Source organism: Lissotriton vulgaris, chromosome 2_1, assembly GCF_964263255.1.
Source record: "Lissotriton vulgaris chromosome 2_1, aLisVul1.2, whole genome shotgun sequence".
Classification (NCBI taxonomy): domain Eukaryota; kingdom Metazoa; phylum Chordata; class Amphibia; order Caudata; family Salamandridae; genus Lissotriton; species Lissotriton vulgaris.
In genome coordinates, this window is record NC_141687.1 from 1573154777 (window position 1) to 1573171206 (window position 16430).

At 41.7% G+C, this 16430-nt stretch overlaps 1 protein-coding gene across 4 annotated transcripts in view; it reads left to right on the plus strand.

Annotated features, from left to right (window-relative positions):
* LOC147732923 (histamine N-methyltransferase A-like) overlaps positions 1-16430 on the plus strand; it is an 855634-nt gene that overhangs the window by 677445 nt on the left and 161759 nt on the right. The window lies entirely within an intron of this gene.

Sequence of the window (16430 nt, forward strand, 5' to 3'; positions counted from 1 at the left end):
TCGTCAGACTGGCGCTGCAATGTCTGACAGGCTCCCGAAACCGGGGCTCTTTATCGGAGATCTTTTGTTCCGGCCAAATGGTGCATGCATGTGAGAGGGCAGGAGAAGTGTAGTCGTGGAGAGAAAAAATCCAGGACTATAAACATAAAAAGTCTTAATCTCTGAAATACCTTGCCCATAACACCAAAAGCAAAAAACACGCTGCTCCTGGAATATCAATGGCATTGGAAACAAGACATCGGATCCGGAACTGCAACTATGAACATTATTTCATTGCAGTTAACGTGGTGCGAACTACCAATAGACCTGCAAGGATGTAACTCACATCATTTACCAGCTACATATTTGGCCATAGTCTTGCCACTTATAGCTCTATAAGGAGCATTTATGCAGTGGAGCCTCTGCCCCACAACTTAGCGCCCCCCAACACAATGCAAGCACTTAGAATTAGGACATAGGCGGTGGATAAAAACGAACATATGATACTAATAAATACTAATAAATGTATATCAATACCCGTGTGATAAAACCAAAAGGCAGCCTCCAGCTGGGGGAAGAACTAATGAAAATATTGACGAAGGAGTAATCGAACATCTTGATTATTACTGGGGATTTAAACCTATACATGTTCAGCGAAACAGTCGACGACAACCACATGGACAAGAAACGATTTGCATAGGAAACACTACCACAAGAAAATAATACTTGCAGAAGACATTCTAAAATAGCACAGAAGCTTCTTGCAACCTTAGAGCAGCTGGGCTTCCACGCACTAAACATCAGACTTCCAGGAGTACGCCTACAGGCATCAACATTCCATAATTCAGTAGCAAGTACAACAATATCCCGTCATATGTTCTCAAAAGTAGAGGATTACCACATCGGAATCCTGGACTACAGCATCACCTGCCCTAAGAAATCACAATAAAAGTGTTCCTAACAACTCAATTACAGCTAGCAAATGTACACTGCCCAGAGTATACAACTAATAGGAAAAGAATAAAATGCAAAACAGATGACCCGGAAGGCCTTTTGGCCCTTGCAAAGCAAATTCTCTGAACATTTAAGCTGCAGAGCTTGATACAATAGAAAGGTTGAGACATTCACTAAAAATCTATGAAACCAATATGGAGTCAGAAAGGAAAACCAAAAAAATATGTTTGTCCTCAAAACAAATCCCTCGACTGCACCGTTGGAAATAACGCACAAGTAAAACATCTCAAAGCATCCATAAATCGCGCACATTGGAAATTAAGAAAAAGGCGGTCCTGACCCCATGGTGCAGTGAGATAAATAACGGTGATGGATCAAGCCCTGATCTTTGGACTGGGTAAGAGTGGTCTGCTTAATTCAGACACTCTGTTCATCACCACCCCCTTTTCTGAATCGTTTTTGGCCACTATAGGTGTGGCAGGGTATACTCAGACATGAGTCCCTTTCTCACTGCACCATCAGGATTCAAGCAAGCCGGGCCGAAGAAGGCTGAAATGCCAGAAACTGGTCCCCGGTAGCTTGTCTCCTTTCTGGTGAAGAATTGGCTTGGTAGTTTAGTCTGCCCTGTTCCCATGATGCACTGGGCCAGGGACAGACTGATTTGCATATAGCCAGGTTCTGAGCTGGGATGGTGCAGTGAGATAAATAACGGTGATGGATCAAGCCCTGATCTTTGGACTGGGAAAGAGTGGTCTGCTTAATTTAGAAACTCTGTTCATCACCACCCCCTTTTCTGAATCGGTCCTGACCCCATGGCCTTGTATAAACTGAGGCAATAAAAAGCCACTCGCAGGACACTAAATTGGCACCTCAAAATAGAAGCAGAAAAGACTCTGTGGGCTAAACTACTGCACGATATTGAGACCAATACCAGCTTGTGATTTTGGCAAAGAAACAATATTCTAGCTAATCCATTGAGCCAAGACATCAATTCATATGTGACCGAAGAGGTTTGGGCAACTTTTCTCCAATCACATTTTACCAGAGGCCTAAGAACCCAAACTTGCACAAATATACTTTCAACCAAATTGGAAGCATCATCGCCCCAAACTGACTCCATTTCCACATCGGAACAGCTATTAACAGTTATGAACAATCACATTTGTAAAAGAATTTCTAATGGCAAGCGGGAGGGAGCTCCAGGCCCCAATGAGATCTCGCCAATATTGTTCAACCTTGATCAAGAATCAATCCTGCAAACATCAATGATACCGTCAGCATGGAGGGGCTCCATTATCTTTCCGATTTATAAAAAAGATAATAGTAACGATCCACAAAACTACTGGTTAGTAGCGCTATTGGAAAATGATGCCAAATATTATGCAGGGTTAATGCTACAAGAACTAACGACTTGGGCTACAGAAACCATAGAAATATCACCAAATCCGTAGGAACATGGGGACCACTACCAATATCTTAAACCTCTCACTAATGATAGGTGATACACTTGCACTAAAACAACCCCTATGTATATGTTTTATTGATTACAGCTCAGTGTTTTATCATACAAATAGAAACATACTGTGGCAAAAGTTACAAAAGCTGAATATTCCATCTTTACTTTTAATACAACTAATCCTTCTACACACAACACCTTGGTGCAAGTAAAACTAGGTGCAGGAGATTATTTAACATACAAGATCTCCATGGCCTACGGTCTGAAACAGAGCTGCATACTGGCCCCAATACTTTTTAATCTCTTTATGACAGATTTATCAGACAGGCCAAATGAAAGCAGCTCACATGCCCCGAAGCTTGGGGGCCTGCACCTGTCAAATCTATTTTATAGGGATGATCTTGTGCTCATCAGTCAATTGGCCTACAGCGCTTGCTCAATATAACATCCCAACATTCAGAAGACAACAGACTTAGCATTAATCAAGCAAGAAAAAAATCAAATCATGAGCGTGAATATCTGCAAAACAAAGTCACTCTATCACTAGCATCTGGCAACACTGAAGCTGGAAGAGTACAAATTCCTGGGAGTCATCATTGACAATAAAGGGAAGTTTTCTGCTTAACGTGAAGCCATAAAAAAGAGGGAGAGATATAGTGACAGTCGTGGCACTAAGAAACTTAAAACATAAGATCTCTGGCAAAAGCTTCTCCTTGCTGACTTAGGTGATACAGGCGAAACTCATACCATCCATCACCTACGGAAGTGAAGCCATGAGAGGGAGAGATGCAAGAACATTGGATGGCACCATAGTAAGAGCACTGCGAATGATTTATGGGCTACCAAGAGATACATCCCCTGCACAATTGAGATTAAAGTTTGGGATACAGAGATAAGAGCTGGCCCGTAAAGGAGCTTATATTATAAGCTGGTATAAAATTAGAAAGGGGAAACCGGAAACCCTAAGTGCCTACTTAAGGAAAGAACTGCAAGCTAAAGAGGCAGGCCCAGCTAGATGCTAACTGGAAGACTCACTCGATCAACTTGGTCTACGAGACCTCTAGGAGACGTTGGGGACTTAAGCGAATTTTAAACACAAGTTAACAACACTGTCAAAAGAGAGTCCCTTATAGAAGAAAAAGCTATAGTGTAGTTCCTATTTTCCCAATAGGCTCTGCGCATTGGAATAACATAAACAGCAGTATAGACGATGGACTGAGGTCATCTAGGTCTCTACTGACTATGTTAAACTTAATTTAGGTTTGCGCCAGCTAGCTCAGAGGTCACTGGAAACTTTCTTGAATGAAGAGGGATGGATAACCTTCCCTGGCTCAGACAAGAAGGGATTCAGTTTCCGACAACCGCATAAACATGACAACTTTGCTCCCTCAGAATAAGAGTATATCTCTAGAATCGTGTGAAAACAATAGACAGATATTTCACTCAGTCAGCAGTGCATACTTAGTTTCACCAGAATGCAGAGAAATAGAGAGACGGGCGGTTTCAATAAAAGGTGTTATTTATTGAGCAGTCTTGCTTCTCATGCAAGAGAAATAAATTGCCACAATTTCAATACTTAAAGTAAAGTAAAGTGCGTACAGTAAAAGTAGTATTATGAAATAATACTATAAAAGCATTGATACGGTTTCTTAGCCATATGATACTTTAAAATGGATAAAATATATACATACAGAAATATATTGACTAAGAGGCTCAACTGGTGCTTCTAACTATGCCTACCCCGGTGTACCTGACCTAAGCCTAATACGTGGGAAGGGACAAGTAAGTAGCGATGTTAAGTTAAGTTGGTTAAGATAATTTTGCCAAGAATCTGCATCAAGAATTCTCCTAAGGGTTTAGGCAGCTCCGTACCTTGGTAATAGAATGTGGGAGGTTTGGTATCTCTTTCAGGACTCGATATCCCAGCAACCTGCAAGGGTAGGCTGGAAACACCGGAGCTGGATTTTCTCGGCTGGAGAAAAAGACAGCGTCTCTCTTAGTGCATCAAACAGGAGGGGCGGCTTCCGCGGGCACTCGCATCAGCTGGGCTCTCGGGCAAGTAGATGGCCGCTCTGCTCCAAACCACTGTGTGTTTGCTTAAGGCAACTGTTGGTATTTTATACCTGAAAGGTGCCGGGTTTGACGTAAGGTTGGACATAAGACATCACCAAGAACTAACAGTTCTTGCAGGACTTCAGGAGTTCTTGTTCAAATCAAAACAAAAGCAGGGGGGTTTCCCGGGCTGATGGAGGCTTGGTTTGTTTAAAGAATGCAATGTGCTTTCTAGGAGTCGATGGGAGTAGCCGTGCTGTGCTTTGGATTGCATGGGCTATTACTGAATATGAATCTGATTCGTATGCCTTTGTCAGGACATTATTGATTATAACCTCACAAGGGCATAAATCGGTAATATCGAATTAGGGTCCTAGATAAGAACACAACAAAGCCACCTTCTCAGGGTGAGCACACGGCTGATTCGCCATTGAAACCTAAATCAGGCCACGCGTCAAACGTACCTTCAAAATGGCTTTTCCAAAACCACCAAAGAAAAGTTCCTGAAATTCCACCTAGGTATACTACCATCTGCGTACCACCTGCCGCCATGGTTACGCCCCCGATGCCAGCAACCTGTCTTCTCTGCTGGAAAGGGCAGGAGGATATCCTGCACCTCCTAACTATCTGCAGGAAACTAATATGGGAGTGCCAAGCGTTACTCAGACTACGTTTTAAAAGGAAAAATATACCATCTTGCAGACAAGAAGTGCTAGCAAGTTTCTCAGGAAAGGATGTCCAATTGAGCTGCCCTTTGGTAAAATTTCTAACCATTGTGGACACAAGAATAAAAAAACTAATCAACAAATGGTTGCATAACAGCTCAACCAAATGAACTTAAAGGCGACCCCGGGCAGATGTGGCCGTTATCAAAATTGCAGCAGAAGGGCCTATCGCGCAACAAACTAAATGCTGCTGCAACTGTTGTTTTTTAGCTGCACTGGAATGCTCTTGGAAGCTCGCCATTGCTGCATTCATACTTAAAACACACCCACTTCGGTTTCTCCGAAGTAAACAAACTCAAAGTGACCTTGGGCAGATGAGGTCTTTACCAAAACTGCAGCAGATGATCCGACTGAGCTATAAAATAAAAGCTACCACAATCTTTGGCTTTTAACTGTACTGGAAATCCTGCTATTTTTGCACATAGAACTTGCCCTCTTATCTCCCTTACGGGGGACTTAGAACCACAACACCCTAGTGATGTCATTTTAAATATGTTAACCAACCTCTCTTCGATTTTATATGCAAAACCATGTTGTTGTAAAAATGGATCATTTCTTGCTTAATTATTTCAGTTTTAAGTAAATTATTGCAACAGTTTTAATTAATCATGCAAATAAGGTATGCTATGTTCTGCTATGGTAGCTTGGCACAAAAACAGTCAGGCTTAACTTAAACTGTGTTAAGCTTTTATGCAGCACACAAAAAATAATAAAGTGAGAGCAAAACACGTGAAAAGTTCCACAATACCATAGTAAATTCAATAAATAATTTGAGATGCGTATGATAAAAATCCAATCAATAGAACCAGAGATATGACATTTCAAAGATTTAGATAAAAATAGCACCTAAAAGCACAAGGTGCCACTCGGGGTCATCTGGTCGTGCTATACTGGGGAGAAGTCACAAGTTCAGGCCAACCGTGATGGAGCATGGGCAGAATACAGGACCACCGAAAAGTTAACAACTAATTAATTGTCAATAACAAAACATAATTAATAATAAAAATGAATACCAATTAATAATTAACAGTAACTTAATTATCAATACACAAAAAGTATTTTTAATATGTTATTAATTACAATTACATTACTTCCCACCCTATTCCCCTATAAACCCACAACCCACTACAGAAAATAAATTCATAAAATAATCATAATTATCAAATAATTAATTAATAAAAACGAATTACCAATTAATACACATTAATTACCAATTAAAAATTACTTTACAATAAATTCAAAATGAATACCAATAAATATATAACAATATTTAATTAATTATAATTAAATTACTTCCCACCCGATTCCCCTAAAAACCCACAACCCGCTACAGAACTAAAAAGCTAAATTATATTAAAAATAATTAATAATTGCTAAAAAATAATATTTAATTTAATATAATTAAATAAATTCCCACCCTATTCCCCTATAAACCCACAACCCGCGTACAGAATTAAATTAGGCAAAAATTAAGTAACATAAAATTAATTACTTAAAATAAATTAAACATACATTACAAAAATAATATACACTTTTCACACATATACTAACATAAAAAACACTCTAAAAAATTTGATATTATAAAAAATTCGATATATTTTAATGCCTATATTATATACTTCGATATTTTAAACTCCTTTTTTTTTGCCAATCGATATTATATTACTCACCTTCAATTCGATATTTTTAACCACATAATGTCCATTCAATATTTTGTCCATTCTATATTTTTACTTTGATATTATGTCCATTCTATATTTTGTATTCGATATTATGTCTAGTTACCTCTCTGACAGCATGGGCCTCACTCCAACTATGTCCATGGCCGAGGTAGCCATCATTCCCAAGCCAGAAAAAGACCACTCTCTATGTGCATGATACCGCCCTATCACCCTCCTCAACACCAATGCAAAAATGTACACTAAAATTCTGGCACATGGACTGGAACCCTATATACCCACCTGATCGATCCGGACCAGGTTGGTTCATACACCAGCGTAAGGGGGCATGTTTACTCTCTTTAGATACTGAAAAAGCATTCAATCGTGTTGACTGTACCTCTAGAAAATAGGCATGGACCTGGCTATGCTCTCATGAATTATGGCCTCTTACACCTCCCCCCATGCACAGATCAGGGTTACCGGCAAACTCACCCAGCCCATAAATTTGTATAGGGGCACCGGGCAGGGCTACCTGCTCTTGCCCCTACTTTTTGCCCTCGTGGTTGAGCCATGGCAATCGCTATCTGATAAGCTGGAGACATCAAGGGCATCCCCTTTAAAGGCACTGAGCATAAAGTAGCACCATTCACTGATGATCGCTTGCTTATCTTGACTGACCCTAGGAACTCCCTGTCCACACTGATATCACTCCTTGCTCTTTTAAAGGAACCTCAGGTTTTAAAATCAACTTGGCTAAATCCCAGACACTGAATCTATGGATTCTGATTAATGAAGATATTGACGCCATGTTTATTACAGAAACATGGCTAGACGAAGCTTCCTCCCCGGATATCTTAGAGGCTATCCCTAACAACTATAGCCTTCTAAGAATCGATCGTCAAAAACAACGGGGGGGGGACTGGCAATGATTTGCAAAGAAAAACTAGAATGTACCTTAACTGAATTCAAGATCACTGACAGTGAATGTGGCAGATTCACCATTAAACTAGATGCTACTACCACTATCAATGGCTTACTTATATATAGACCTCCTGGTGCAGCGGTGCCCTTTTGTAGCCAACTGATTGAATTTGCAACCCAGCTCGCTATTAGACACCAAAATGTCATCATCCTTGGCGACCTCAATATACATCTAGAGGATAGCCATTCCAAAGAAGCTCAGCTCCTATTGAATGCCTTTAACTCGGTTGATCTTAAACTCCTCTCCACTCTGCCCACCCATCAACAAGGACATTTATTAGATCCCATTTTTGCTAACTGGGAAGGCATTAACAGCTTGCCGCCCATCCCACTAATATGGTCGGACCACAGTATGGTGCCGTTTAAGATAGCCAGACAACATATCAATAACACCCATGCTAAACTGCCACCTTATAGGCACCGTAATTTTAAAAAATGTACTCCTGAACTTCTCTTACACGAACTAACTGAACATCCTCCTCTAACAGGAAGCTCCCTACAGGAAGTTTGGGATAATTATGAATCTTGGCTGACTAAAGCCCTGGACAAAATTGCTCCATGGACTAATAAACCACCAGCCAGACAATCTAAAAGTGCCCCATGGTTCACAGAAAAACGCAAAAATGCCAAGGCCCTTTGCAAATCCATAGAACGGAAATGGAGAAAAAACTACACTCCGGAACTCAAAGAAAACTATAGAAGCGAACGGAAAAAATATCAAAAATTGGTAAGAGCAGAAAAAAGCTTCTATTACAAAAGCAGAATTGTGGAATCCAAGAACCCTACGAAGGAGCTATTCTGTATCTATAGAGAAATTACCAATCCATCACGCCTAGATACCAAAGATACATACTCCACGGAGATATGCGATCAGATAGCGGATTTCTTTGTGGAAAAGGTTGAAAAAATCTATGCTACCTTCTCCAGTAGCACTAATACAACAATAAACAATGATTGCAACCCAGGCTCCCTCTCTTCTAAATCTTTCCTCACCAATTTCAGGACCCCTAACAAACAGGAATTAATAAAAATCATTAATGGAATTGGCTCAGGATCCCCAATGGATGCCTGCCCCCCGGAACAATGTAAAGCGGTCATGGAAAACATATTGCTAGATCAAATTAGTAACATGATCACCTTATCATTCCAAGAAGGCCACGTCCTGAAAAACTGGAAATCTGCCCAAGTTATACCCTTAAAAAAGAAACCAAATATCCCAATCTCTCAGCTCCAAAATCTCAGGCCGATCTCGCTTCTCCCTTTCTGTGCCAAAATCATAGAAAAGGTGGCTAACTTACAACTCATGGAGTTTTTGGAGAAAGAATCTCTCCTCCACCCATCTCAGTCAGGGTTTAGATCAGGCCACTCAACTGAATCTGCAGTTCTGTATTCAACCGAACAGATCCGGAAGTTGGTGGATGAGGGAGAGAAAGCAGTGTTGGTCCTATTGGACCTAAGTGCAGCGTTTGATACCGTGCTGCACTCAAAGCTGCTGTCTCGACTATCAGACATGGGAGTTAAAGATCTAGCCCTCACCTGGCTCCAGTCCTACCTTACTGACAGAACGTTCAAACTCCACTGCCCACCCTTTAAATCTTCGCCTCGCGGTGTCTGCCATGGGGTTCCACAGGGCTCTAGCTTGAGCCCTACTTTATTTAACATCTACATGGAACCCCTGGCACGCATCGCGGAGGATTTTGGAGTGGGCATTGTCAGCTACGCTGACGACACTCAGTTGATATTCAAACTAACTCCAGACAGCAGAGACTTAGCTAACAACTTTTCCAACTGTATGTCAGCGATAGCGACTTGGATGAACAACAACTGCCTCCGCTTAAACATAGACAAAACAGAGGTACTAATAGTAGGCTAAGCCATATCTGCTTGGTCCCAGGCTTGGTGGCCTAGTGAACTAGGAGAATTACCTATGCCAGTGGAGAAAGTGAAAAATATAGGCATCATGCTGGACGCTGACCTCTCAGGCAAAGCCCACGTGAATAAAGTGACAAGCAAATGCTTTAGCACTTTAAAAATTCTTCGCAAAATACTAGACCTCTTGCCAACCGAAGCGAGAAAAACCATAGTTCACGCTTTGATATCCCCTCACTTGGACTATGGAAATGTTCTCCTGTTAGGCCTAAATCAGAAGGGACTGCACCAACTACAATGTATACAGAATTCCCTCGGAAAACATCCACTAAAAATGCGCTTGCCAAACTTCACTGGCTCCCAATTAGAGAGAGAATTATATTCAAGACTCGCTGCTATGCTCATTGCATTGCCCATAATAAAGGCCCTAGCTATCTGAAAAACCTCATCACTATTCACCGCCCGATCAGAGATCTGAGATCATCGGGCATGATGCTATTCAAAATCCCTCGCATCACAAAAGCCAAAATGGGTGGAAAATCCTTCCTCTACCTTGCCACTAAGTCATGGAATGCTCTACCTATCCACTTGCGGATGGAGCCCTCTGAAACGAGATTCAGAGCAAAACTGAAAACTCACCTCTTCCCTAAACATTAACTTCTGTCATCTCTCGAACTATTCCTTGGACGAGTTTGCATTTGCAGTTAGCGCGGGGGGACACAGTTTTGTGTAGCCAGGCGCTCAATAAATGCCTTATTATTATTATTATTATTATTATTATTCCTAATAAAGATATGCCAGATTTGCAATCACTCACTCCTTTTCAATGTGCTCCACACTCACTCTGCTATCTCAGGCTGAAACTAATCCTGTCTTTATCAATATGGACCCAGGAAAACTGGCCAGAGTGTAGGAAATAAGTATTAGAAGAGCTACGAACCTGGAAGCTGCTCTCAATCTCCTGTCTTTGGAACAACTTAGTGCGGTCAAAATATCTATTCTGCAAAAATTTCTATACCTATTCCAAAGGCTGCCAACCCCTTATACCACAGGCAGACATACTGCATCTATAGATGGACATTACCGCTTTTATTTGGGGCAGGAGGCATCTGAGATTTCTTAACAAACTCCTCATGCTACCCAGGGATTGGGGGGCCTGGCATGCCCCAAGCTCCTGTAGTACTACTGGGCGTCACACCTCTGATTCATTATGAAATGGGTGGTCCGCAAAAGTGAGAAATACAAGTTCCATATGGATCGGGCATTGGCCTGCAGACCGCTCTGGGACATGGCTTGGCTCCTGCGGCATGCCCGGCCTCCTAGTGCTTATATAGCCACCCCCACGAAAACAGTCCTAGACATCTGTGACAAAATCATAGTACAAACGAGCCTCACCTCCTTTCCCTCTCCCAACACTCACACTCCATTGGCACACAAACTCGACTTTCCCCCTGCTCTATATGCGCAATCAATCTCAACATGGAGAGAGGGCAAATGCTGTACGATTCAAAATCTCTTTGAGAGAGATACGTTCAAAACCATTGATGAGTGCAGATGCAGTTTTCACCTACGGGGCGAGTCTAGACTGCAATATTACCAAATCTCACACCACTGAACACTCAAGGGGCAACTCGGCCACTCACCACTTTTGAATCACTAGTGCGCTCCTATGATGGCTCGCGGGGCGTGGTCTCTCGCACTTACCAAGTACTACAACACTCTACCCCGACCAGACTTCACTCATACCAAACAAGCTGGCATGCTGACGCTGCAGAGGAGATCCCTCGAAACAATGGGAGCAGTTATGGCACGACATTCGCATAATATACAAAAGCATACCGCAGCATGAAACTGCTTATAAACTTATGACAAGATGGTTCTACAACCGCTGCACTTGCAAAAGATGTTCCCCGCTTCCTCTCCCTTCTCTGTCACTGTCAATCTGTGACTGGGGTCTTCAATCATATATGGTGGTCCTGTCCCTCACTGACCCTTAATTGGAAGGAAGTTCTGAGCCACATCAAAGGCACCATCGGCTTCCCCATACCAAACATATACACTGTGGTTATATTGGGAGTACGGCTTCCAGCACTCACTGCCATGACCCACTCCGATTGTCACCTCATCTCACATATGCTTGGTGCAGCTAAACAATTACTAGCCCTCCAGTGGAAGAAGCCCTCTGCCCCATACATTGCTCTATTTTTTTACTCTCTTCTGGCATGTATGGCGATGGAACTTTTTTCATGTCGGGTGACACTCACAGAACTCAAAGTCACGCATATCTGGCAGCCATTGATCGACCACTTCTCCAACTGAAACACATTTGCTTCACCCCTACTTGGCTCTGTGACCTCCTATTTTTTAAGGACCTTTCGCAAGTGCAGGGTGCTGAAACCCCTCGTGAATATCCTTGGCTTGAAATTGCAGAGAACCCGATGTCTACCCCTTGACCCCTATAAGAGGCCTACTTGAGATACCTCCCCCTCCTCACACTCCCACCCTTTCCTGGCTCCTTCTCTTCCTTCTATATTTTACTTTCTTGTCCCTTTCTATTTCTGTATTGCCACAGCTATTGCTCCTTTAGCAAGATACAGTTATGATCTTAGCTGCCATGCTACTAGAAATGTGATGCACAATGTTAACGTTCCCACTATAGTTGTGCAGCCTATAATGCAGGATGTACACTATTGAAACACTTGTCATATGTCTCCATGCTGTGGTATAAGATTTCAACCTTTCAATAAATAGATTTGAAAAGAAAAAAAAAGAGATGATTTACTTCTTGATTTGAGATACATAGTGAATTTTATATGTAAAAAGATAGGACTAATTAAAAGTGCAGAGTCAATAAAAACTTTCAGTGATATTAATGCAGCCTTTCCTCAAGGAAATCCTCAATGTAATCTTACATGAGAAGTAGAGGAGGGAATGAAGCCCGTAACTGAAAATACTATAGAACAGTGAATTCTAAAGGAAGTGCTAGGTTGTGCCCATAATTCCCCTGTGGTGGGAATTTAAAACAACAAGCGGAAAATACCGGGTTGTCCCAGATCTTCAAAATATCAACAAAATTGCTGGTTCATGTTGTCCTGTGGTACCCAATCTCCTGCTGTGATTATATTTCACATTCCTTCAGATGCAGAATGGTACACAGTTATCGATTTATGCCAAGCGTTCCTCTCCTTTCCTCCTAATGAAGATAGCCACTATCTTTTCACATTCAGATCCTCAATAAAGTTCTTTTGGTGCTCTATCCTACAAAGTTATGCAGAAAGCCCCTCAATCTTTAATTACATTCTAAAGAAGAATTGGAAAATCTGCAACCACCCTGTAATTCGGTGCTCGTGAAATATATTGACTATTTGGTTGCAGCAAAAACAAAAGAAGATTGCAAGTTGGATGCAATTGCGCTCTAAAATCATCATTCTGATAAGGGTTGTAGAGTGTCTCTCACAAAAATGCTTTATTGTGTGAAAGAAGTAATCTATTTGGGTCATAATATTGAAAACAGGGCAAGAAAGAACATGTTACTGAGACTGAATACTCCAAACACATGAAGAGAAGTAAGAATGTTCCTGGCTCCTGGGAATAGTAGAGAGTGGATTCAACACTTTTCCTTCTTTGCAAAGCCTTTACTGAGACTTCCTCACAGCGTAGTTCTAATCCTGTGTAGTTTGAAGACAAATGCATGGGTGCCTTCCTTGTGCTCAGAGATAAACTCTGTAGTGCACCTGCTCCAAGTATGTAAAATGTTCCAAAATATTTCTGCCTATTCTGCCATGAGAGAGAAGGATGCACATTCTCTGTGGTTGTTCAAGAATATGAGAAAATCAGGAGAACCAGGGCTTATTTTTCTGCCACATTAGATCTAGCTGCTGCTGCACGTCTTGGATGTCTAAAGTCGGTTGTAGCAGTGTATCTTGCAGGTTCAGCACAGTGAAGGGATTGTGAAGGAAGGGTAACATATAGGGACCTTGATTCACAAATGTAAGCTTACACTTTGCTTAAGTTTACTACTTCTACTTTTAGTTAGTCACAAACTACGTGCAGAGTTATAAGACTCCACGCTCCCTATTACTTATGTGTGCAGAGTTTTTGGGCTGAGAACTCCACACACATAAGCAAAGGGAGTTCAAAGTTATAGAACCTGTCATGTAGTTTGTGAATATCTAAAAGAAGTAAACCTACACAAAATGTTTAATTTACCTTAGTGAATCAGGCCTTATTCTGTTAGTCCCTCATTCAGCTGGGATTGTGATGACTCGTACACAAACTCAGCATCTGACAAACAGTTGTTTTTCTACATTACAGTGAATAATTTTGGTGGCTGACAATATTTCAATCAGAACAATACTATGAGTTAATATATAAGTTTACGATTAGGGATACTCCACAGTTGGGGTGGAAAACTCTGCATATAAAAGATAAGCCTGTCTCATAATTTTATTGTAGAGTTCCCTGTCCTGACCATGGAGTCTCTCTAGTCGTAAACTTACTATTAACTATTGCGCCATCTTTTAGCCCTTTTTTACACATCTGCCAGATAAACAATTCTCAACCAAGTTACACAAAGTTAAACGTGATAGAGCCAACTTCTTGCCCCCACCCCATACATCAGCTGGAAACATATTCCTCAAAGAAGCTACATGGAGTCAAATGTGATAGAGAGAATGTATTTTCTTTTAACTGGACTGTTCTTCAGAACCCCTTTGTTATTGACCAGATCAAGATCATATCCTATTTCCTACCCCTTTTCCTATACTCTTAAATCTGCCTAATGGTACTTCTCTCGACCCAGGATGGTCCGCACTGCCATTTTGAGGATCATGTTTTCTGTCCTCAAAACTGTAAAGACTATAGAACTCTGGACCATAACCTGAAATTTTAATCTAATTCATTACCTGACGTTTTCCTGGCCCTGACAGTATGTTGCTATGCACCACTCAAACCCAATACATCCTGTCTCTCTTCTTTGATCCTTCCATTTGCGTCCAGCTCCCTATCAGACATGGATCCTGTTTAACTCAATGCACCAGACACCTACCTGGAATTTGACTGCTGCAATGCCCATAAAATGAAATACCCTTCCAATCTAACAAAAAAAGCCTCCAAGAACTTCAAGCACAGACTACTCCATCTGTACCCTGAAGCCCTAATCTCTGAGCCATACTTCTGCACCAGGAACCATAATAAATGATGTCATCTTCTACACAAAAAAAGAGCTCAATGAAGGAAAGCCCTCTACTCGATGCTCTTGATCCCTACATCCAGGAAAACCTTGCATAGTCTAAGACTATATGTTGCTCCCTCACCTGCCTTCAATGCAAAAATAATCATCTCCATTTATGACAATGGGATAATCCTCATCCACACACCAACAGGTCCCTTGGTGTCATGCTTCATCATTGGGGCCTTCGCATCCCTCTACGGGATGTGGCGTGCTACGACTCACGACTACGTAGCAGCACTTGAAGTGTACTATGTGTTGGTGTGTGTAGGGAAAATAAGTGTGAGTGGTGAGGTGGTGAAATGTGACGGTTAAAAGATACCTAGCTCGTAGGATGAAAAATAAGATGTATTAAGCCCTCGGCTGGTATTGTTAAAAAGGGTGCCGAGTGAGGTTGCTACTGTGTATTAAGGTACATCAACCTCAGAAAGTGCGTTGAAGTGTAAAAACTCCTTCGAGGAGGGGTGCGAAGACCCCAATGATGAAGCATGACACCAAGGGGCCTGTTGGTGTGTGAGGGGTATTCAAAACAATACTGTGTGCTCCCCACCATTGTAGGGACCACTACCACTACCTGAGTGGATTCCATTTTGTTTATTTAAATTGTCAGGGGAGACCGAATCCACTTTCCCTCTCCCTCCCTCCTTTGTTATACATTAATCCTCATCCAGTCATCGGACCACAACCTAGATATATTCAGCATATTCTTCCCTATCATCAAACAATCAGTATCCAATAAGGACTCAGCCCTCTCTCTAGATCATCCTAGATCTACACACGACCCGCAGGTGCCCCAAATATTGTCCTCGACCAGGCTTGCTAAATTAAATTGTCCACCCTTATCCCCTACACACTCCACCACAGCAATCAGCCCACACAATACCAACTCTTACATACCTCCTGATGGTCCAGAATAATTCCCATCGAATCACCCAACCAATACACACCCACAAATAACTGCTAAAACAAGGGCCATCGAGTCACAAAGCAACGAAAATATCTTCACCACGCCGACTTCACCCCCGATCTCGGAATACAATCCAAAAACTATCTCCAGGCAGACCTCACCATCTCTCTCAGACCTGCACCAACCCAAATACAGAATCTAGAGCACCCCCCACCTCTGCATCATGGTCTGCCGCTCTAACCATTTGAGCCACACTTCCAAAATGTGTTGTCCTCTGACACACATCCGTAGCTACTAATGCCTTTTCCCAGAACACATGCATCTGCCACTTCAGCTCACTAGCCTTGTGCTCTTAACCAAGCCATTTCAACCCTTACTATTACAGATGCTGACCTCAAGCCAAGTTGCTATTGACCTTCAAAACCCCCTCAGTAAACTGAAAACATCAACCATTGTTTTTTTATATGCTTGCTCCATTCTTCCAAACATGTCACCCCTAAAGTCATCTCCCCCTATATGGCTTGATCCTTCATATTGGGGAATCCCCCATTCCTGGATTCCTGGACCACAACATTGAATGTTAATTTATTTTGGCAGCAGAATACAAACATTCCTA